Genomic DNA, 24,482 nt, shown 5'->3' on the forward strand with positions numbered 1-24,482 from the left:
AGGACCCAGAGGGTCAGGAGGTCCCCTCCCAAGAAGCATGTTCCTATGGCCTGACCTCTGCTGATTGTGGGTCCCCTTGTTTGTCTGGCAAACACCTCTCCTCTTCCCAGAGGGCTCAGTGACCCTGGAGGCCACTCTTCTCCCTGTGCGAGCTGTTGACTTCCCCTTCTGGGATCCAGGCACTCTGTGCAGAAAACACTCTCAAATATCACGAACCACACTTCAGCCTGGTATCTGTTTACATATCTGAATTCGGTTTGGTGAAGTTCGGTTCATGTGGCAATGCCCTTGGTAGATGCTGCGGCTAGATTGACAGGTTCCGAGGTTCCCAGGCGGGCGGGGACACCTGGCTTTCAAGCTGCCTCCTATTGTAAGAGACAGACAAGTACACAGCTTCTTCCAGGTCTCTGCAGAAGCAGGACAAGCAGTTGCAGACAGATGGTAGGTAGCAGGAGGGCGTGGCACGAATCCCTAGACAGCAGGGTCTCATTTATATCCTTAGCTCCAGCACCATGTCTGGTGCATGAGCAACCCCATGCATGCTAATGGAAGGTGAAAGGGAGAGGGAGAGAGAGAGGGAGAGGGAGAGGGAGAGGGAGAGAGGGAGAGGGAGAGGGAGAGCAGCAGGAAGGAGAACAGGAGGAAGAGAGGAGAGGAACCACAAGACCACCCTGGCAAGCCCATCATTCCGTTTTGTGGTCCACACCATCCCAGTACTCCGCAGGTGGTATTTTGAGGCTCTCAGAAGTAACTCTTTGGGGTTGAAAGCTGAAGATTCAGTCCGATCTCATGCACAATCTAGCAACATGATATTCAACTGAGGCTAAGAGGAGACAGCAAGAGCTTGTATGTAACTGTGGCCCCAGGGTCCTCGTTAATGACCTGCCAGGAGGTCTGAGAAGAGAGATGGACAGGTGGCCTTCGCTGACTGAGCCACCAGCATAATCCAACCCAATTCTTTGGCTCTGCAGTCTTAGAACATAGGCTCTTTGGCACCACAAAAAAAAAAAAAAGATTTACTGAGTCTTGTTTGCCACAATTTCCCCCCTTTTCCACCTGCGCTGCCTTCTTAGGTTACGCCTGGCAGAGGGAGAGGGGACTCACATTTCATGCCTTCCCAGTCTGCATCCCAGATCCCTTCCTGAGCAGGAGCTGCTTCCCTAAGGAGGTCCCCAGGAGATGACAGTATAAAGTATGCCTCAGATTTTCATCCCCAGCAACTGGTATCATCTAACCCCCTCGGGAGAGAACTTGGCTTTGTTGCTTAGGCTGGCAATCTAATCTCTGGATCCGCAGCCAAAATATCAGTTACAGGTTCAGATGCATGATGGGATACATCAGAGTTCAAGCAACTAGAACGATGGCAGCCTAAGTCAGGGGGTTGGGGGGAGTGGCGGTGGCTGAAGGGAGTGGACCATATGGCAGGGGTGAAGTCAGGTCAAGCTGACTCCTCACGCCTTCACAGATTAAGTAATCTCATCCTAAAGTGCTGTTGGTCTCCTGAAGCAACTGCAAGGACGGATGCTTCCCTGAGCTGGTTTTCTTGGCCGGATTCAATTAGAAACCACTGATACGCCCACAGCCTGTTAGTGAGAAACCCCAACTCAAAATTCTCAAACCCCTAGCAATTAGCCTGAACATAGTACAACTTCGAAAACTGTCAACCCAGGCAGGCAGATCAATGGAATAGGATTGAAGATCCAGAAATGAACCCACACACCTATGGCCACTTGATCCTCGACAAAGGAGCTGAAAACATCCAGTGGAAAAAAGATAGCCTTTTCAACAAATGGTGCTGGTTCAACTGGAGGTCAGCATGCAGAAGAATGCGAATTGATCTATCCTTATCTCCTTGTACTAAGCTCAACTCCAAATGGATCAAGAACCTCCACATAAAGCCAGACACTCTGAAGCTAATAGAAAAGAAACTGGGGAAGACCCTTGAGGACATCGGTACAATGGGAAAGTTCCTGAACAGAACACCAATCACGTATGCTCTAAGATCAAGAATTTACAAATGGGACCTCATAAAATTACAAAGTTTCTGTAAGGCAAAGGACACCATCAAAAGGACAATCGCAACGAACAAATTGGGAAAAGATCATCACCAACCCTACATCAGACAGAGGGCTAATATCCAATATATACAAAGAACTCAAGAAGTTAGACCCCAGAAAGCCAAATAACCCTATTAAAAATGGGGTACAGTGCTACACAAAGAATTTTCACCCGAAGAACTTCAAATGGCTGAGAAGCATCTTAAAAAATGCTCAACTTCATTAGTCATTAGGGAAATGCAAATCAAAACAACCCTGAGATTTCACCTTACTCCAGTCAGAATGGCTAAGATTAAAAATTCAGGAGACAGCAGGTGTTGGCGAGAATGTGAAGAAAGAGGAATCCACTTTCCTCTTGCAATCCACTGCTGGTGGGGTTGCAAATTGGTCCAACCACTCTGGAAATCAGTCTGGCGGTTCCTCAGAAAACTGGGCACGCCACTTCCGGAGGATCCTGCTATACCACTCCTGGGCATATACCCAGAGGATTCCCCAGCAGGTAATAGGGATATATGCTCCACTATGTTCAAAGCAGCCCTATTTATAATAACCAGAACCTGGAAAGAACCCAGGTATCCCTCAACAGAAGAATGGATGCAAAAAATGTGGTATATATATATATATATATATATATATATATATATATATATATATTCACAATGGAGTACTATTCAGCCATTAGAAACAATGACTTCATGAAATTCTTAGACAAATGGATGGAGCTGGAGAACATCATACTAAGTGAGGTAACCCAGTCTCAAAAGATCAATCATGATATGCACCCACTAATAAGTGAATATTAGTCTAGAAAATTGGAATATCCAAAACATAATCCACACATCAAATGATGTACAAGAAGAATGGAGGAGTGGCCCCTGGTTCTGGAAAGACTCAGTGTAGCAGTATAGGGCAAAATGAGAACAGGGAAGTGGGAAGGGGTGGATGGGAGAACAGGGGGAAGGGAAGGGGGCTTATGTGACTTTCGGGGAGTGGGGGGCCAGAAAAGGGGAAATCATTTGAAATGTAAATAAAAATATATGGAATAATAAATGAATGAATGAATGAATGAATGGATAAATAAATAAATAGAAACTGTCAACCTTAAGATATCACTCCTCACCCCAACTTCAAAGCCTCGCACTTCCCTGGGCTTCAAGGACTAGCAGCTCATCCCCTCTCAAAGTAATTGTGTTTGCCCAAGATAACCTATAGCCTTCCGCTGAGCCATAAATTGCCACCGATCTCCCCATCACTGCCTGAGCATCCCCTCCCCTTTTTCTTTATGGTCTGTTTCTTTAAAAACCCCCAGCTGCAGCTGCAGCTGCACGGGGTCGAACTCCTGTGTCCCTGTCTGGGACACAAGAGGGGCCCCAGTGCACTGGAGAATTAAACTTCATGTGTTTGCATCAAGAATGGTCTCTTGTGAATTTTTTGGGGCGTCGTCCTATCCTGAGACTTGAGTGAGGATTTCCCAAGATTCGGAGTCTTTCATTAGCACTCCTGAAGGAGGGTGAGGTCATTAAACAATGATTTGTTAACTATAAGTCAAGTTATTGTTTTTCCAGATACAACGGGACGCATGCAGCAGGACTCCAGTTCCGTAGAGATGGAGAGTAGATCCGGCAATTGCCGGGGGTGGGGGTATGGGTGGGGTGGGGTGGGGTGGGGTGGGGCAGGGCATGACTGTATAATGGGCACAGAGTTCCATTTGAGGTGATGGACATGTTTTAGAATGGGTCAGAGGCAAGTAAATTTATGGCACTGGGAATGTACTAAATGTATCGTTGCATTTATTCTCTTTTAAACACTTTTAAATGGGTTGTCTTACTTCATTGTGCTTTGGACAGTTCTATGTTCAGTACTGGGGACTGAACACGGAGTGTTCTTGATGCAAACACATGAGATTTAATTCTCCAGTGCACTGGGGCCCCTCTCGTGTCCCGGACTGGGACACAGGAGTTCGACCCCTACATACTAGGCAGGTCCACTGACTCCATCACATCCCAGTGCCTTTTCCTTCCTTCCTTCCTTCCTTCCTTCCTTCCTTCCTTCCTTCCTCCCTCCCTCCCTCCCTCCCTCCCTCTGTCCTTTCTTCCTTTCTTCTTCCCTTCCTTCCCCCGCTCGCTCTTTCTTTTGGGGGGCAGACAGGGGTCTCACTAAATCACCAAAGGTTGGCCTTGAACTTGTAGTTCTCCTGCCTCACCTTCCCAGTTAGCTGGTGTTACAGGCTTGTACCAACACATCCATCTTAAAAACTTTAATCGTAGAAAAGAAAGTTTAAAAAAACAACTTGATTGAGCAGGTAACTTCCTGTCAAGCGAATCTTATCTGAATATTTAAAATGTACTAAAGTATTCATAACTTCTCAACAGGATCAAGTCGCCAAGGAGTGAGGGAAAGCCTCTTCTCCCATCCCAGCGGCAGACGACCGAGCCAGCACAGGGCTCGCCAGAGCCTTGTAGTAAAAATCTAAACAAATGGCTCCTGATTTATTTGGCCACACACTGGTGTGTGTGTGTAGATCAATGTGTGTCTCTGTGTGTGACTCCATGTTTGTGTGAGTATATGTGTGTCTGTATGTGTTCATTTGTCTCTCTGTGTGGGGGTATGTGTCTGTGCCTGTATGTGTTCATTTGTCTGTCTGTCTGTGTGTGAGGTCCAACTCGTGTGTCTTTCTCTTTGGTTCCCATCTTATTTTTGGAAACAGGGTCACTTACTGCACCAGGTACTCACTGGCTGACCAGGAAGCCTCTGGGATCCTCCTGCCTGTCTCCAGCCTGTAGCCCAGCTCTGGTGTTACAGGCAGGCAGGCAGGCAGGCAGGCAGGAGAGCAGGCAGGCAGGAGAGCAGGCAGGCAGGCAGGCAGGCAGGAGAGCAGGCAGGCAGGAGAGCAGGCAGGCAGGCAGGCAGGCAGGCAGGAGAGCAGGCAGGCAGACAGGCAGGCAGGCAGGCAGGCAGGAGAGCAGGCAGGCAGGAGAGCAGGCAGGCAGCAGGCAGGCAGGAGAGCAGGCAGACAGGCAGGCAGGCAGGCAGGCAGGCAGGAGAGCAGGCAGGCAGACAGGCAGGAGAGCAGGCAGGCAGGCAGGCAGGAGAGCAGGCAGGCAGCAGGCAGGCAGGCATTTTGCCTTCTGAGCCCTCTCCCCAGCCCTGACTCATTCTTAACCAGCAGGGGCAGTCTCAGGGTAGCAGCAATTCACCAGCCGTTGCCAAGTGCCAACTCCATCATCAACGCCAGCTGGAGGGCGGGCAGTGAAGGCCAGTGGTACCATGGTGGGCCTGGTATACACTAGGTCCTGGGTTTGAACCCTAGCACTGTCCCAAACTACAAAACAACAATACACGCTTACCATATAGATTAAATAAATAGGCCTATGTCTCCTAGACTCGGACCAGGGCTCTGTGGTGGTGTCGGCATCAGACAAAGATGACAGGCCATTTTAAATCGACAGAAGGCTGAAGGCCTTGTCAGTTCCATGAGCTTCGGATCGCAGCAGATGCATGCTGCAGAGAGCAAGGGTCCCTGGGGAGGGGGCTCCGGGTTTGGGGAAGGCGGCAGGGGTGGGGGTAGGTGGTGGGAGGGGGTGCAGGGAGAGGGGGGCTGGGGTGGGTAGAGGCTTCAGCACACACCTCCAAGGCAGTCAGCTACTAAGCTGGAAAGCAAGGCACCAAAGCTTAAGGGATTGAAACACAGAGAGGACGGCGGGAAGACAGAATTGATAGGAAACTGCTGGGCAGTGTCCCCAGGAATGCTAAACTGGAGGGAAGGTAGGCGGGGCCCTCAGTCGTCCCTGCATCTTCCCATCTATCCATCCATCCATCCATCCATCCATCCATCCATCCATCCATCCATCCATCCATCTAGGACAATAAGGCCTCCCCGTCCCCCAGTCACCCCTGTACAGCCTCCCTGTTCCCCCGTTATCCCTGTACAGCCTCCCTGTGCCCCATCATCCCTGTACAGCCTCCCACTCCCCCTGTCACCCCTGTACAAGCTCCCTGTCACCCCAGTCATCCCTGTACAGCCTCCCAGTACCCCGTCATCCCTGTACAGCCTCCCACTCCCTCTGTCACCCCTGTACAGCCTTCCTGTCCCCCCATCATCCCTGTACAGCCTCCCCATTCCCCCATCATCCCTGTACAGCCTCCCTGTCCCCCCATCATCCCTGTACAGCCTCCCTGTTCCCTCATCATCCCTGTACAGCCTCCATGTCCCTCTCAGTCATCCCTGTACAGCCTCCCTGTCCCTCTCAGTCATCCCTGTACAGCCTTCCCGTCCCCCATCATCCCTGTACAGCCTCCCCATTCCCCCATCATCCCTGTACAGCCTCCCTGTTCCCTCATCATCCCTGTACAGCCTCCCTGCCCCCCCATCATCCCTGTACAGCCTCCCTGCCCCCCATCATCCCTGTACAGCCTCCCCGCCCCAGGTGCACTCCTTCCTCCCATGGCTCTGTCCTCTCTCAGACTGGAAACAGCATTAAGCATGTACAATCCCGGCGGAGACTTAGACACTCCACTGATGTGACTGCCTTAGGCAGGGATGTCACTCTGAACCACGTGGCCTCGCAGGCACGGAGGGCGCTCTGTTCCACGTTGGTTGTAGCGCTCCTTTTGCAGGCACATCTCTTAAGACTGCACCTAACCCACCAGTCCTGGAACAGCCTCACACTCACTGACAGCCAGCTCAGTTTCATGTTTAAGAGGCACTTAAAAATAATGAAAAGTGCCGGGCGGTGGTGGCGCACGCCTGTAATCCCAGCACTCTGGGAGGCAGAGGCAGGCGGATTTCTGAGTTTGGGGCCAGCCTGGTCTACAGAGTGAGTTCCAGGACAGCCAGGGTTACACAGAGAAACCCCGTCTCGAAAAAATCAAATCCAAAAAAAAAAAAATAATGAAAAGTAAAATGTGTCGAATGCTTTAGAAGTGACATGAAGTGTGGCATGTGTGTTTGAGTGCATGTGTGCAAATTTTCCCTATGTTTCGTGAGAAAAAAATTGTGTTCCTGTCACTAAATGCTCTACACACCTCAGAAACTGCAGTATTATTTTCCTGGAAAAGCTCCTTTAAAAACAACAAAAAAAGCATCTGTCCTCAGTATTTGTCAGGACCTGAAGGGAAGCAAGCAGGGAGTGACAGGGTGTGAGATCCCGTGACAGGGTGTGAGATCCCGATGAGGAGTCTCTTCCCTTAGATGCGACTGAGGAGGAGGAGCCAACCTGAGACTGAACTGAACTATACAGACCAGACCGCCATGCTGTGTCTGTGTGACGCCTGTTCTAGGCAGGGAAGGTCTCTGACAGCGGTGACCTGTTATCAATGGCACAAGGCACAAGGCAGAATCCACAATGGCTCGTCTCTTTTGATTACTGATTCTGTCCTTGGCAAGCCACTGGAGTTTCACAAGATGGCACTGCTGCCTGCACTGTGGGGACAGTACTGTTCCACGACAGGGGGCTGTGACGGACTGAACTATGGTCCCCTCTCCTAAAGATAAAGTGAGGGCTTGACCAGCCACGCTCAGAAAGCAGCCTTACTTTTAAAACAGGGTCGCTGCACAAGTAACCAGCTAAGAAGGCACTGCAGCAGAGTAGGGTGGCCTTTGATGCAATGTCTGGGGTGTCCTTGTACGAAAGGGGGAGCTGGCCTTTGAGGACAAGCTTGACAGGGATGCCGTGGAGACATGCACAGAATTGTTTCGCTATGAAAGAGGCAGAAGCCGGAAGACTGCAGCCACAAGCCGAGGACTGCCACAGCTTGCCACACACCACCACAAGCTGGGAAGGGAGAAGGAAGGACGCCCCACTGTGAGTCCGCTGGGAGCACAGCCCTAACTAGAGGCAGGCTCGATATTCACAGAAGTGGGAAGTTTCTCTTGTCCTCAGCCACTGAGTCTCGGCACTTTGCTATAGGATCCCCCAGAAAGCTGGTATGGTGACGGGGCTCTAATTTACTTAGTGTGTGTGCACGGCTGCATGTATTACAACTGTGAAGGAAATGCACTTAGAATTCCGAGTCACACTGATACGAAAGCAGAGGAACTGACTATTTGGTTATGTTTGAATATGTGCCTCAGAGTTCATGTGCTAGAAGCTGAGTTTTGAGAGGAATAGTGTTGGGACGTGGAGGCCTCCCTGTTCACAAGGAACTGTGCCTTCGAGGATGGACAGATGTTATCACACTGTACAGATGTTCCTGCCATGAGGCTCATCGTGAGTGAGCTTGCGTTTTTCCCCCGGGCATGCACTGTGCCCTTTCTCCTTCTGTGGCGTGAGGCAACAAGGCTCTTACCAGATGCCAGCAGCGTGTGCCTGGGCCTTGCAGCCTCCAGAGCCACAAATCAAGTAAGTCTGTGGTGTGTGTTTGTTTGTTTGTTTGTTCTTTATAAAGTACCCAGGCCTGGCTATTCTGTTGCAGAGGCACAAAAGGAGCTAAGGCAGAATCTAAGCCATGGAACCGCATTTCTCTTCTTTGGACCTGACCTAGCCTCTCCACACTCTCTTCCTACTGCCGTTCAGTAGTCTCAGCACCCTGGCTCTTGGTTACGCCTGCCCTGCGGACGTGCAAGCTCTGCTCCTTCCTCTGCCTGGAATGTGACTCCTTGGGAGGTCCCATCCCTGAGGGGAAACACCATGCCAGGTGTAACTACTCTCTGACCAGGCTTGGGGCACGAACTAAGTGTAATACACACCACACACCACGAGGAACGCTGACGGCCATCTTCTTTGACCTTAATATCCATCTCTTCCCTCAGCTTATCCGAGATGGGTGGGGACTGTCTCCTAGGCCCAGAGCTCTCAGAAGGTGCGCACTGAGCGGTTAACCACAGAACCATGCTCGATGACCTAAAATCACCACGAGACAGAAGGTGCTTTCCTACGGCACAGGATGAATAATAACACAGAGCCCATAAAAATAACAGTGACACACATGTGATGCACCCTCCTATTTACAAAGACCCTCCCTAGGTTTGTTGGTTAATCAAAGAGCTGGCGTCAGCACCTTGTTCAAGTTTTATTCAGAGGCTAAGTAGAAGGGCGGGGGAATCTATGCCAACGTCCATATTTAGTGAAGGCACCCTATCCATTTTACAGTCCAGTGCATACAAGCACGCACGCACGCACACACACACACACACACACACACATGAGCGCGCGCACGTGAAACATTCTCTGGTACTTTTTCCACACGGCCAGCGCCCTGTGCAGAGGACTTACTGTTAGGAACGGATGCAACTCCTGTTGTTGCTGGATAATTCGCCACCAAACTTTTCTTCTTGTAGGAAGGTGGACCCACCTCAGGGATGTGTGTCAGGAACCAGGGCGCAACACCGCCACAACCTGGGAGTCACAGCCCTTGGGAACTGTGGAGAAAAAGAGGCACACTTGATGTCTTTCATCCTCACCTCAGAAGCCATTAGCATTGGTTCCCCTTTCTGTTTCCTGACCGAAGTCAGTAAAAAGAGGTTGGCTTCGCTCACTCGCTTCCTTTGCAAGACTTTCAGTTAGGTTCAGGTGACACTGCATTTCCTTGCTTATCCTACATGTTATTGTATGGCATTACGCGTATTTACAAAAATCTTCTTGTTTTGAAGAGGACCAAAAGAACCACATCGATGACTGCTGGGACATTTGCATTCCTAGACACAGCTTTTTCACATTCCCTCTTCATGGAAGATTGTGTATACATAGACAAAGACAGACACATACACACACACATGAACGCATGCACACACACACACACACACACACACACACACACGTGCGGGCATGTCATGAGGACAGCGAAGCCAGAGGAGTAGCCCAGAAGTGGTTCAGCACCACCTTCCTTCGCCAGCAGCTACATGCTTTTCAGAAGCCTAGGGCAAGTCTCCTGGAAACCCCGGAGACAGACCAGAACCCATGCACAGCCTGTCTCACAGGTGGAGGCGAGATCAGAGAGGGAAACGCAAGACTGCCACCAGCACTCAGCCTCTCTGGGCTGTGGTGAGGGACCACCCCACACAGCAGACAGCACTGACAGGATAACGGAGCTCTTGGAAGCTCCATGGACTTGGGACAGCGACAGTTCAGAAGCTTCCTCTGCTGATGAAAGAGTGCTGGTAAAGACAATCAGTCAATCAATCAAACACTTGGCTCAAAAGAAGAACTCAAGCGTACCCACTTGGCCAGTCTTATGTCACCGTGGTGGTGCCAAGTCATAACAGCATGATTGTAAGAAGCCAAAGGAAAAGGCCTTAGAAGAAAACAAAACAACCCCCCCCCCCACAGAAACCGTCTACAGTCTCTAGGATGTTTTATGCAGAAAGTGGTGCATTCAGTCAGCAATGATGAAGCAAGGGGCTGGAGAGATGGCTCTGTGGTTAAGAGCACCCATTGCCCCTCTGGAAGACCTGGGTTCTATTCCCAGTACACACAGGGAGGCTCAGAACCATCCATAACTTGCGTCCTAAGGGATCTGGTGCCCTCTTCTGGCTTCTTTGGGAACTTCATACAGATTTGCACAGACGTGTTCAAACACTCACAAACACAAAATAAATAAACAAGCAAACCAACAATGATAAGTCAATACCACATATGGAGTCATGAAAAGAAGGAGGAGGAGGAAGATGGAAGGAAGGAAGGGAGCAAGCAAGAAGGAAGAAGAGTCAGGAAGAAGAGAATGAGGAAAAGGAGGAAGAGGAAGAGAAGGAGGAAGGAGGAAGAAGAGGAAGAGGAAGGAGAAGATGAAGACGAAGACGAGGAAGAGGAAGAGGAAGAGGAAGAGGAAGAAGAAGAAGAAGAAGAAGAAGAAGAAGAAGAAGAAGAAGAAGAAGAAGAAGAAGAAGAAGGAGGAGGAGGCAAACTCTGGCATGATCCAGAGCTGAGGATTGCGGTCTTTAAAGAAGCTATGATTGACACATTCCAGTTTAGAAGCCAGTAAAGGGCTGTAACACACACCACTTAGCAGCTTACAATACAAGCAAAAGGAAGGGAGGGGGACAAAGCACACTCAGTAAGGGTACAAAGCTCACAGTTACACTAGCTGTTGGCCATCTACGCAAGATTGTGACCAGATATTTTTTCAAGGCACAAGTCAAGCACTTACAGAAATTAGCATAGTTTGTAAAGCAGGTCTAAAGAACTTTCAGCTGATGGAAATAAATCAGAGTACTATTGAAATAAATTATTCTGAAATAATTAGAGATTAATAGGAGGTTATAAAAACATAGCCCCTCTTCACAAGAGGTAAGATTTACATACAGTGAAAAGTAGTGCTATAGGGCCGCTCATTTGATACATTATTGTTTGGAGTCACCATGTGACTCTGGCCCTATGTGAACCCATATGGCCTGAGCTTAGAGATCTGTCTGCCTCTGATTCATTTCCAGATCTCGGGGATTAAAAACGTGCACCATTATTAAACCTGGCTCATTTAGGTACACTTCTGATAAAGGGCCCAGCTCTAGAATCATCAAGAAAACATAGAACACATCTATAGTTCCAGAAAGTTCCCTCATGACCCTGTCAGTTAACTCCATGCCCTCTGGGAATAGTCAATTCCCATGAGCACAGTCGGTTCTTCCTAAACTTCATGTATATGGCACACAGTGTGCTCTTTGTGTCTGTCTGGCCAAACACACCCAAGACACCGTCTCTGAGAGTCGTCTGTACCTTTAATTGTATCAGCACGTTGATCGTATTTATTGCTGATAAATAATCCTTTCACGAAAACGCTGCGTTTGGAATATCTTCTTGCAAGAAGGTTGAATGTTTGTTTTCATTTGGGGCAATTTTGGATAAAGCTGTTCCATTTCTCTATCAGCTTTTTGCAAATATGTATTCTCTTGGGGAAGTGCCTTCTCCTAGCAGTGGAACTGCCAGGTTTTAGGTCGATGGTGTTAAAGAGACTGCCAGACATCTTTGCAATGTGGTTGTCCCATGTTGCATGCCCATCAATAGCGCGTCAGCTCTGGTTTACACAGCCCCAAGAACATTTTGGTGTTGCCAACTTCCATTCTGATGTGTCACTCTGACACCTCTGTGTCACAAAAAGACAATCCAATTATCTAAATGGGACTTCGATAGACAATGCCCCAAAGAAGTTAAGCACACCCGTGTACACATGGAAGGATGTAGCACCATCAGTCTCGACAAAAGCCAGCACACCATGCTGAGACGGCGACTTAGCGCCATGAGGAGGGCCACTGGACTGGCTGGGTTTGTGTGTCAACTTGACACAGGCTGGAGTTATCACAGAGAAAGGAGCTTCAGTTGGGGAAGTGCCTCCATGAGATCCAACTGTGGGGCATTTTCTCAATTAGTGATCAAGGGGGGAGGGCCCCTTGTGGGTGGTTCCACCTTTGGGCTGGTGCTCTTGGGTTCTAAAAGAGAGCAGGCTGAGCAAGCCAGGGGAAGCAAGCCAGTAAGGAACATCCATCCATGGCCTCTGCAGCAGCTCTTGCTTCCTGACCTGCTTGAGTTCCAGTCCTGACTTCCTCTTGTGATGAACAGCAATGCAGAAATGTTAGCTGAATAAACCCTTTCCTCCCCAACTTGCTTCTTGGTCATGATGTTTGTGCAGGAATAGAAACCCTGAGTAAGACAGGTAGTTTCTCAAAACATTAAAAACAAAATTGCCATGTGATACAGACATTGGAATTCTAAATGATTTTTAAATTTAGTATTTCAATTTTCGATTTCTTTTTTCTTTTCTTTCTTTCTTTTGTTGTCTTTTATTGAGACAGGGTTTCTCTGTGTAGCCCTGGCTGTCCTGGAACTCGCTCTGTAGACCAGGCTAGCCCAGAATTCAGAGATCCACCTACCTCTGCCTCCTAAGTGCTGGGATTAAGGCATGTGCCACCTCTCTGGCTTCAAATTTCAACTATTAAACTATATATATATATATAAAACTTTTTTTGAGACAGTCTCATTTTGTAGCCTTGGCTGTGCTGGAACTCACTGTGTAGATGAGAGTGACCTTGAACACACAAAGATTCACCTGCCTCTGCCTTCTGAGTACTGGGATTAGAGGTGTGTGCCAAACCGTAAATAAGATTTTTATATTTATCTTTTCTTATTTTTACAAATTATTACAAACTTTTAACGTGCAGGCAAATCCACCCATGATATTTTACTCTATACTACTAATGCATGTTTTAAAAAAGTTTCAGGTCAATTTTTTTTCCTTAATTTTTTTTTTTTTTTTTTTTTTTGGCCATTTAGGCAAAATAGTAGGTAGGAAACCTCAGATAAGTTTCTTCATACAAGCACCCTGATAGGCATCAAGGTGTTAGGTCAACAAAGCTAGATGCCCACTTACTGTGAAGGCAGCAATTACAAATGTCCTCTGGTGGGCACTTCCTGCCGGAAGCCCACATCTATTCATGTCCTTCACGCCCACAGCAGCAGCAGCTTAGAAGAATGCTTAAGAGAGTTTGTGGTTCAAGAATGGAAGCCAGGCAAGTGGTCCTGGATGCGTGTGGTGGCCTGCAATACCAGCTACAAAGGCTACGGTGAAAGGCTGATCCCGATGCCCAAAAGAACACAGAAATCCTGCTCCTCCACTCCCGCGGGGCCTTCCCAAGCAGAACATCTGGGAAGAGGCAGATGTGAAAGACTCACTGAGAGCTCTGTGGATGGAGGCCTGGCTGGACTCCAGAGAACGTTCAAGGCTAGCCTAGGTAACAGTGAGAGCCTGTTTCAAAATCAATAATGATAAAAATAATATTTAGTGTGTATGTATTACACACACACACAGAGCTGGAGTATAGCTCAGTGGAAGGTCACTTGCCTAGCACATGTGAGACTCTGGGTTCAGTCCCTAGTACCCAACAATCAAACCTACCTGCACCCTTTATATCTAACGAAGAAGATGGTGTGTATGAGCGAAGCTCGGTGATAATCCCACAGTGAAGTCCGTGACTTCATATACTAATCAAAAACGTAATGATCTGTGGGGTGGGGTGGGGTGGGGTTATAAAGCTAAAAGTAATAAGTATATCTGGGTCGTTTTTTCCAAATATGAGCACTAAGAAAGAAGCGACACATTAGCAGACCAGAACAAACAGCACAAGGCAAAAAAAAAAAAAAAAAAAAAAAAAATTCTGAACTGGACGGCTGAAGACCGCCCTGGAAGGTGAGGAAAGCAAGTTGCACAGCCCAGTGTCACGGGACCAGTCCAGCGTGCGGCCACATCTACTGGATTCATTCCCTCCTACAAGCCAGGACACCTGTGACCTGGCAGGTGAGAGCGGAGTGTAGCCGATACAGGAAGCTACTTGGAGCTTTCTGTCCAGGAGCCGAGACTGCACAGCCCGTTAATTCCGTTAATTCAGGAGGGATGAGGTTTCCCTCCGCAGGACCTCAGATGGACGGGCGTGGTCCCTTTCAACAGTCTACCAGCCCACTCATGATGTTTCGGTTATTAGCCTAGCTTTTAACAGCTGAAGCATCTCCCCAGCCCTCACCCCTCTCTCCTCAGCAGCAGGCAGAAGAGGTGACACCTGTTGTGAGTTTTGGTGACTCTCAGTGGACAGCATGACCTGAAAAGTGATACTCCCCCCTTTTAATCCCCCTACAGACAGCAGGGCACAGCAGGAATGGTCTGGACTTCAGGTCAGGACACCCTTGTTTTAGCCTAGATATGAAGTTACACTGTGAAGGGGAACACTAATGATTTCCTCCACTTCCTCCTCGACCTCTGCACCATTTCAAATACAGAAATTGTGATCTCCCGCCTTTCTCAGGAAAGTTTCTGGAAAAAAGGCAGCCGCAAATGATCCCCCAAGGGCTGTGGGGGTGGAGTGGGGATGGGGTTATAAAGCTAAAAGTAAAATAAAAGCATTGTCATTGGTGCCCCCCCCCCACACACCTTACCAGAGGAGGCAGGCTCGAGGGGGACATTAGAACACCTGCACAGGTCCTATGGTTGCCTATCTTTATTTTGTAGAGAAAACACATCTTAATCAGTTGGGATAATCTGTAAGACTCCTGCTATTACTTATTTTTATTTCACGTTCTCTTTTCACCGTTAAATTTCAGAGGCATCTATTCCTGCTAGCTCCGTTATCTATGTCTGCTAGCTCTGTTATCTATGTCTGCTAGCTCCATGATCTATGTCTGCTTGCTCCATTATCTATGTCTGCTTGCTCTATGATCTATGTCTGCTAGCTCCATTATCTATGTCTGTTAGCTCCATGATCTATGTCTGCTAACTCCATTATCTATGTCTGCTAGCTCCATGATCTATGTCTGCTAGCTCCGTTATCTATGTCTGCTAGCTCCGTTATCTATGTCTACTAGGTTCATGATCTATTCTTGCTAGCTCCGTTATCTATGTCGGCTAGCTCCATGATCTATTTCTTCTAGCTCCCTTATCTATTTCTGCCAGCTCCACCATCCATACCTGCTACTCCACCATCTTATCATTGTTCTCTTTTTTTTAAAATATTGCCATCTCTGTTTTCTTTTCTTTACTCTTTTTTTTAAAGATTTACTCATTTATTATATGTAAGTACACTGTAGCTGTCTTTAGACACACCAGAAGAGGGCGTCATATCTCATTATGGATGGTTGTGAGCCACCATGTGGTTGCTGGGATTTGAACTCAGGATCTTCAGAAGAGTGGTCAGTGCTGTTACTCGCTGAGCCATCTCACCAGCCCATCATTGTTCTCTTAACTCCCCCAAATTACTGCTCACCAGTCTGCTCACATTCCACTTTCAAAAGGCACTTAAACCTTGAGTTCCAAGTAAAGCTCTTGCTCCATCTGCACTGCGCGCTCACAACCCTCCTACATACAGCTCCATATTACAGGATGCTGCTACCTGAGGTCGCTATAAACTTTCTTCCTTTCCTTTCCTTGGTTCTGTGTCTTCCGAGCTGTACTGAACCCTCCGTACGCTCTCCTGCACTGACAAGTCTTCAAGGGGAATGCCTATTCCTTACCCGCGATAAAGACAGTGCGGCTGCTCAAACACTAATATTGGCAATTAGACAGGTTTATTCTCCATGACTCTCCATGCCTGGCTGTTGGGGTTTATTGCTTGTTTGTTGTTTTTAATTTTACTTGTTTCTTTGACTTTCTCTGACTTGTCATCTCTATCATTGTCCTGATGGAAGCTCTCATCTAAGCAGGCCTGACTCGGTTGCAGTATCCTGTGATTTAGCGAATTAATTCAGTTCATCTTGATCCCACTAAGTTACCCTGTTTCTACAAAACGTGATTACGTCTGGTTACTCACACAGTAAGTTTCTGAGTGTGGCATCCCAGGCTCCACAGATTGACCCCACTTTACCTCCCTAAACTTGGCCCCATACCCAAGAGGTACCAACCCCCTAAACAAATTATCAATGTCCTTGCTATCACACAAGGGGTAAAACCCATGCTGTGCCTTTATGGAAGCTAGACAAATACTCTTCTATAGACCTACACACCCAGTCCCAGCTCCTATTGTTTCTCATAGGGGTTCTTTTTCTGGGTTCTCCTGAGACCTTCCACTTGACACCTCACTGCCCCTTGTGACTCATGATCCCACTTCCACAGAGGTAACACACAACCTGGTCAGGACTACAACTATCACTCCAACCAAACCAGAAAGCACGTGATGAGCAGGTAACAGAAGGCCAAGGAAGGAAGGGTCCTCTGTGCCTGTGTTGGTGGCATCAAGATGCTACTCCATTACAGAGGGAGGAGGGGAAGGGGGAGGAAAGACAAAGGAGGGGTTTTGTTCTGTGGCTCAGTGAAAGTACAAACAGAACCTGACCGCCCTCCGCTGAACCAGAGGCATTGTTTTTGGTAAAGTAGCTCAGCGGATGAATACCTCTGTGGACGTTTGAACTGCAGATGCGTTACTCATCTGCTTTATTTCCAGCTTCTCAAAGGTCAGTGGTCACAAGCACATCTCAGCGGGTCACTGCATACCCACTGACACTCACCTGGAGTCACTGTCAGCAGCTCTTAATTTACTGGAGCCTTGAGGTCACAGCTAGGGTTCAGACCTGAAGGCTGAGGCCTGGTGAAGAATCTAGAACTTGTTTACCAGGTAAAGGAGGCAACCTTCAAGAATACCTCCGGGGCTCTTCCCTTTGGGAATACCATTCCCTGACCCAAGGCACCCATTCAGATGGTAACAGTCACTTATGCCTCAGACACAGAGCAAAGACAGCCAGCCACTCCCAAACCTGTGAGAGAAGCCCATTTCATTCTCCACTCTCCCTCCACATTTGTTTTTGAGCTACTTCACGATTCACCTCAGCTGTACCCTCCTATACTGGGACTTCAGAATACCGTAGAGACTCTCTCCTGCTTTAGCTACGGAAAAGAAATCCCGTATCAGCCTGCTCCAGAACAGTAGAAATACACTCCCGCAACCCACACATACCTAGCCCCTGATGGCTCAGAGTCATTTCAGGAACTGCAGAAGAATAAACCGATTGGCTTATCTCCAGTTTCACCAAGACAGCTATTCACAAGCGCATCTTAGGCAATAACTGTATCTCCCCAACACTAGGACTGGAGAGTAATCTATTCATCAACCAGGAAAGCCTGCAGCCTCAGTGATCTGATTTGTCTCTATGTGACGGTTTGCAGTCAGTTGCTGAAGTGCTAATAGCAGGCTCCATACAAACCGTTTCATCCCCTGCACCACCGCAGTAGTAGAAAAGGTACTGGTCTCTCCTTGTATTCCCGAATCCCTTGATCTAAAAGGTATCCTGGGATCCGATCAGTCTGGGTCCTCTTCCCTATCTTTCCCACAATCCTTTGTGTATACAATCACACAGAGCTATATAAACAGTGTCCTCAATTTTTCCTCTCCCCTTGACAAAACAGTCACATTTAGGTCCAGTAATCTCACTTTTGAATAGATGTTCAAAGGTGTTTTTTTTTTCTAATAGAATTTATTTTTATTTTATGTGCTTTGGTGTTTTGGTGTGTTGCCTCCATGTATGTCTGTGAGGATGTCAGATGTTGGAGTCACAGACAGTTGTGAGCTGCCTTGTAGATGCTGGAAATAGAACCCAGGTCCTCTGGAAGAGTAGTCAATGCTCCTAACAGCTGAGACATTTCTCCAGTCCCAATGATCAAAGTTTTAAATCACTAGACAAAGAGATTTCTGTATTTGCACATGTAGTGCAGTTTATTCCCACCAGCCACATTACAGAGGAACCTAAGAGTCCATCAACAAACACGTGATAGCTGTGCAGGAGAATTCCATTCAGCCGCAAGGAAGATAGACATTCCACCATTTATTACAAAAAAAGCTGAACTTTCGGACATGGCATCAAGTCAGATAAGCTAGGCACAAAAAACTAAATTACACATGTTCTTTCTCATTATGAGCAGAATATATGGGCTGGTTAGTGTTTGTCAACACAAGACAACCTACAGTCATCTGAGAAGACAGATTCTCAGTTGAGAAAGTACCCCCCCCCATTAGACTGGCGTATAGATAAGTCTATGAGGTAATTTGTTTTTATTAATGATTGATGTAGTGGGGGCTGGGCAGTCCCAACCTCCACATGGAAGAGAATGCCTATGGAAACAAATGGGTAGATTGGTTACAAAAAAGAAAAAAGGAAAAAAAGGGAAAAAAGGAAAAAAAAAGGATCTGACTTTTGAACATTTTTTAAAAGATTTGATTAATTATTATATATGTAAATACATTGTAGCTGGTTTCAGAAACACAGGAAAAGGGCATCCCATCTTACTACAAATGGTTGTGAGCCACCGTATGGCTGCTGAGATTTGAACTCAGGACTTCCAGAAGAGCAGTCAGTGCTCTTAACCACTGAGCCAACTCTCCAGCTCTCACTCGGGTCCTGCTCGCTTGGGCCCTGCTCACTGTGGCTGTCTTCAGACACCCCAGAAGAAGGCATCAGATCTCATTATGGATGGCTGTGAGCCACCATGTGGTTGCTGGGACCTGAACTCAGGACCTTCGGAAGAGCAGTCAGTGCTCTTAACCGTTGAGCCATCTCTCCAGCCCGACTTTTGAACTTCTAATGCTTGTATCTATTCATGGATATCAGATTGACTTACTTATTCCCTTTGGGACTTCTAAAGAGCAAGCATCAGTTTAACATTAAAAATGATGTTCATCTGAGTAAATAAAAATGTCTCACACGAACTATCTCATTAATCTTCCATGGTATTAGAGGGACGACATTATTTATCAATATTTATAGCCTTAAAAGGACAACGTTGTCTGAGGTCTTTTAAGTGTTCCATCCACAATCACGTGGTCTCTATGTCACCCTGGAGCTTCTTGTAGGCAGAACGCTGTTTACTTCACCCACCTGAAGCAGAAAAGGGTACTCCTGAGGCATCAATATGGCAGCTCAACAGAGTAGTGCTGGTGAGTCAGAGCTCAAATCTGGCCCCCAGCCTGACGATTTTACAAATAAAGTTTTATTGAAAGGCAGCCTCAACCACTCATTAAAGCATCGCCTTCCACTTCTGCCCAAGGCGGCAAAGCTGAGTACTTACCTTAGGCCATTAGCTCTAAACACTAAAGGATTAATTATTTGGCCCTTTCCAGGAAGAGTAGTAATTAATGCCCTTAACTCAGAGAGGGCCCCAATCCACACAGCAGATTAAACAGCACTTCTACCTGCTACTTCTAAATTATCAACTATTACAAGAATTAAATTACATTTATTACATTTATCTAATTACATTTATCTAATTGAGGGAGGTGGGGCAAACATCTTGCCCAAGACTTTGTAGGTCTAAAGACAACTCGTAGTGGTTGGTTCTTGAATTCCACCACCCAGGGCACAAACTCACGTCTTCAGGTTTCTAGCAAGCACTTTAACCCACTGGACCTTCTCTCCAGCCATTGGATTTCGAATTCCTCAGTAATTCTTGAATTCGTCACTTTTCTTTCCCTTCTCTCACCCTCACCATTGTAAAAGCAAGGCACCTTGACAGGGGTGGGCTTCGGCAAACACATCTTTATTGGAAAGTAAAGCTGTATTAGCTGGGTCCTAAGAGAATCCTTAATCTGCATTAGCTTGTCCTCTTTGCCACCTACTTGTTTCAAAGGAGATTATAAAAGAATAACATCCAAAGTATTTAGTTCAAAAGCTCCAGATTTAGAAATAAGTCTTTGACTCAAAATTCTGCTTTTCACCAAAGTGCTACTAGTCAGGCTGTGATGAACACCAGCTAAGGGATTGCATTCTCAGAAGCTGAAAATCCAAAACAGGTATCAACAGTTTAAAAAGGAAGACACTTGCCAAAGGGGTGGTGGCTCACCTTTAATCCCAGCACTTGGGAGGTAGAGACAGGCTGGATCTAGTGATTTTTAGGTTGGAATTTTTAGGATCTGGAATTTTTAGATTGCAAAGGCAAGGGACTGAGAGGGAAGAAGAGGAGACAAAATCACCAGATCCAGGCTGTGATCCAGGCTGTGAGTTTGAGGCCAGCCTGTCTACAGAGTGAGTTCCAGGACAGCCACTACTGCAGAGAGAGAGACCCTGTCAGGAAAAACAAATAAGCAAGCAAACAAAATCAACCAGGCAACCAAACAATCAAACAAAAAAGGACGAAACTTCATTTTCCTGAGATTCTGCTTCTCTGATGATCACATATAACAAAACCATCCTCGGTTCCCAAATCTGTGTTTCCTCTGCCCACATGTCACAAAAGACTCACTCTGCACGGTCCCTTCTAATTTTATCATTTTCTAAAGATAAACATAAATTTATGCAAAAGCAAGGTGCTATTTCAGTCCTTCCTGCCAGAACCACTTCATTAAATGATCTCCCCATTAAAAACAAACCTCTCACGCTGAGCTACCCACACACACCAGGGATTTGGAACCCGTCTTAAAATTACCAGGGACAGTGAACACTTTTCAGGTAAGTATTTTCTTCGATGACATTAGCAGGATTTTTTTAAGCTACAGATATTATTTACGATAGATGATAGTTCTGTAATCCTTACACTATATAAAGAAGCCTTGGATTAAACCCCTTATCTCCCATATTTTATCTTCTCTCCATCTTTGACTTGCACAGATGAACAGGTCCAATATGAAAAGAAATGAGGGGTGAGGGTGTAGTTTAGTGGTGGAGTATTGCTCATACCTGCATGGCTTTGGATTCGATCTCCTAAAGGGAATGAGAAAATATTCCCAGGGGACCTATGCTGGGGACTGGTTCTAATGTTTGTCTTAATTCAGCTCCCAAAAGCCACACTTCCAGATGCTGAGGGTCCCTGCCCCAGCTGGCTTTATTTGGTAGTAAAGAACTGCCCTACACCAATGGCTGGGCAGGGAGATGAAGGTGGGACTTTTAGATTGCAAAGGCAAGGGACTGAGAGGGAAGAAGAGGAGACAAAATCACCATGATGGGGGAGCAGAGAGATCAGACTCAAGGTCCCACCAACATGTAAGAGTCAGGGAAGCTGCCCCAGGGATCACTCTCCCCAACTGGGTCTTGGATAGCAAAGATAAAATATAGATTTAGGAATATTAACTCAGGAATACCAGAGGGGAGTTAGCGTGAGCCTGGGGGAGGTTCAGGAAGTGCCCAACCATTGAACTAATAGGGTGTGTTAAAAATATCACTCTGTGCGTGTGTGTGTGTGTGTGTGTGTGTGTGTGTGTTTCATTCGTGAATCCAGAGCTCTTGACGGGTACAGAGTGTGTGCAGCCCGCTTGGAGCTCAGTGTAGATTAACTATTCTGCACTACAGAGCTAAGGGTCTGCTCATACTCACACTTTACAAATTAGGGAGAAACAGCATATACCTTTTCCTCAAAAGAAAGAATGTTAAAATACAGGATACGGGAATGATTTAGGTAGGACTTTCTATTATATATGGTCTTAATTATACATATTACTTTTCGTTAAAGAAAAAAATTCAACAAAAGCTGTGAGTAATATTTTAATGTTCTTTAAAGTAAAGACTAAGGCCCTATCAAATGTCATGATTAGCAAGTTGTATGTGGTTTGAAGATGATGCTGGTACTACAACCAAAACCACGGGAGTTGGAGAGCTTACTCACAGGCAGAAAGATTGGGTGTAGTTTTTCCACAAACACTGTCTTTGTTAGTATTCTATTGTGAAGAGACATCGTGGCCAAGGCCACTCTTATAAAGGAAGGCATTTAGCTGGGGGTTTCTTACAGTTTCAGAGGTTTAGTCTATTATACGCATGGTGTGAAGCAGACAGACATGGGCCTGGGGAAGAAGCCGAGAATTCTACATCAGACACAAAGGCAGCAGGAAGAGAGAGAGACACCGAGTCTGGCTTGAGCACTGAGTACCCCAAAGCCCACCCCCAGTGACACACTTCCTCCAATAAGGCCACACTTTCTAGTGTCACTCCCTGGTGACAAAGCATTCACATCTATGAGTCTATGGGAAGGTACTATTCAAACCACCATAGACCCCTTCCCAAGCAACAAGTGAAAATACAGGAGTGCATGCAGTCTAACTGCTGACCAGCCAGGACAGCAGTCACTTTTCCTCATGATGGTTTGATTGATTGATTGATTGATTGATTGATTGATTGATATGGTTTCTCTGTTGTAGCCCTGACTGTCCTGGAACTCACTCTGTAGACTAGGCTTGCTTTGAACTCACAGATCTATTTCCCTCCTGATTGCTGGGATTAAAAGTGTGAGCCCCCGTGCCTGCCTACTGAGGACAGCTTTATTAACAGGGGCTTGAAGAGTGTTCCTTTCTCCAACACCATCCAGTATTACAGTGCCAAAGCGCTGTCCACAGCTTACAACATGGAAGCACTTCTGCATCAAGAGGTAACCCGTGTTCATAGGGAGTAATGGCTCTGTTTGTGAAGAAAGATGTTTGTTTGTTTGTTGCTATACAGGGAAGCAAGAACTCTTAAAGGCTGAAGTGGCCGAGAGGGATGCTCATGTTCTTCTGGGGTGCACACAGCAACGCTGACAAGGGAAGCGTGGCCTCAGCATTGGATCTGAAAGAGTCTCTCCCTGGCTAGGTCCTTCTGAGCTCATGGATGGCAGAGGCAGCCAGGTGACATCGGCTCGATGGATGGGATTGCTGCCTGTCACCAAGTGACACACATTCCCCCTCTCCTTGCAATATATCAACACAGAGATGACAGCTAGCCATAAAGATAAAGTATTATTTCCTCCTAAAACAAACATCAAGTGGACAATTTAGCATCTTCCATAAAACATCCATAAAATAGCTGCTAATTAAGCTGAAATGATTGCAGCTCCAGTGCTCCGCCTCCCTATTTTGAGGTTAGCATGCAGAGTGCACACTGGGTCTACTTTTAGTCTAGAAGGCAATGGCCTGGTGGATAATCTTTATTCTTTCCTTGGGGGGCAGTTATAAACAGACTATTTACAGGAGTTCTGGAGGGGGCAGGAGACAGTCAGGTAAAAGCACCATTTCAGCAAAACAGAGGAGCCAACGGGCAGCTCATTGTCAGAAACGCCAACTCGAAGGATCCAGACTCCCTCTCCCCTCCCCCTTCCCTCCCTCCTTCCTCCTCCCTCCATTTCTCCCTCTCTTCTTTCCCTTTTCTTATTTTCACAATTTCACACACAAACAGATTTGTTTTCTCTTTTTCCCATTCTTTTCCTGACAACCTATTTTTTTCTAACTAGTCCATCTCCTCCTTTCCTCCTCAAACCCCACTGTGTGTGTGTGTGTGTGTCCTACAGGATTTAGGACTGCTGGATGTGTACTGATGGGAAGATGTTTCTTGAGTTTGGACAATTTATCAGTGGCAACAACACTGGAAATGACTCCCCATTCCCCTGGCCACCCATTCACTACCAAAGGCTCCTCAAAGAGCTCTCTCTCCCATCCTTTGTGGAAGGTTAACTGGGCCAATCCAGTGCTCATTTTATACAGGTAAGTAACCACAGCTGCTATGGGTTCAAGACCACACCAGCCATGTCATAGGATCCAGATATGTCAGAGAGACATCAGGAAGACAGAGTCCAGAGAAACAGGGCATTTAGCATCTCTATTTGATCTGTGCAGAGATTCTTCACACCAAGTGTCTGCAACCACATTTGGAGGTTTCCTCTATGAGCAACTATTGCAGTGCTATGAGATTGCACACATGCGCATGTCTTCCTTTTGATTTACCCCATTCTCTAGGCATTAGGTGGCTTCTAGCAAAAATGCATATAGCTCAATAAGAATAAACTGTGGATGGAAGTTGAAAAATCCAAAGGATAGTTAAAGACACCATTCCCAGGCTCCGATAGAACGACTCACTCAGTAGAGTAAGTATTAATGTAGGTTAAAACTAATCAACACACAGCACTGTTTGCCAAAAGCACACACAAAACTATTTCAACAGCACCTAGAGCGACAGGCAGGGGCTACTGAGTCTCACTGTGAAACCTGACTGTGCCATTTACTGCTGTGTGAACTTGGGCCTCAGTCTGGGAAACAGGCTGATAATATTACCTACCTGACAGGATAATTGTGGG

At 46.8% G+C, this 24,482-nt stretch overlaps 1 protein-coding gene across 8 annotated transcripts in view; it reads right to left on the reverse strand.

Moving 5' to 3' along the window:
• Cracd (capping protein inhibiting regulator of actin dynamics) overlaps window positions 1-24,482 on the reverse strand; it is a 219,527-nt gene that overhangs the window by 110,257 nt on the left and 84,788 nt on the right. For 6 of the 8 annotated variants that reach the window (XM_052199561.1, XM_052199558.1, XM_052199557.1 and 3 more), the window contains one exon: window positions 9,272-9,417. The exons of 1 other annotated variant lie outside the window; for it this stretch is intronic. The gene's annotated coding sequence lies outside the window, so the exon portion shown is untranslated. Of the gene's footprint in view, window positions 1-9,271; window positions 9,418-24,482 lie in introns of those variants that run through there. One more of the 8 variants, XM_052199563.1, reaches the window with a different exon arrangement.

This window comes from Apodemus sylvaticus, chromosome 11, assembly GCF_947179515.1.
Source record: "Apodemus sylvaticus chromosome 11, mApoSyl1.1, whole genome shotgun sequence".
Taxonomy (NCBI): Eukaryota; Metazoa; Chordata; class Mammalia; order Rodentia; family Muridae; genus Apodemus; species Apodemus sylvaticus.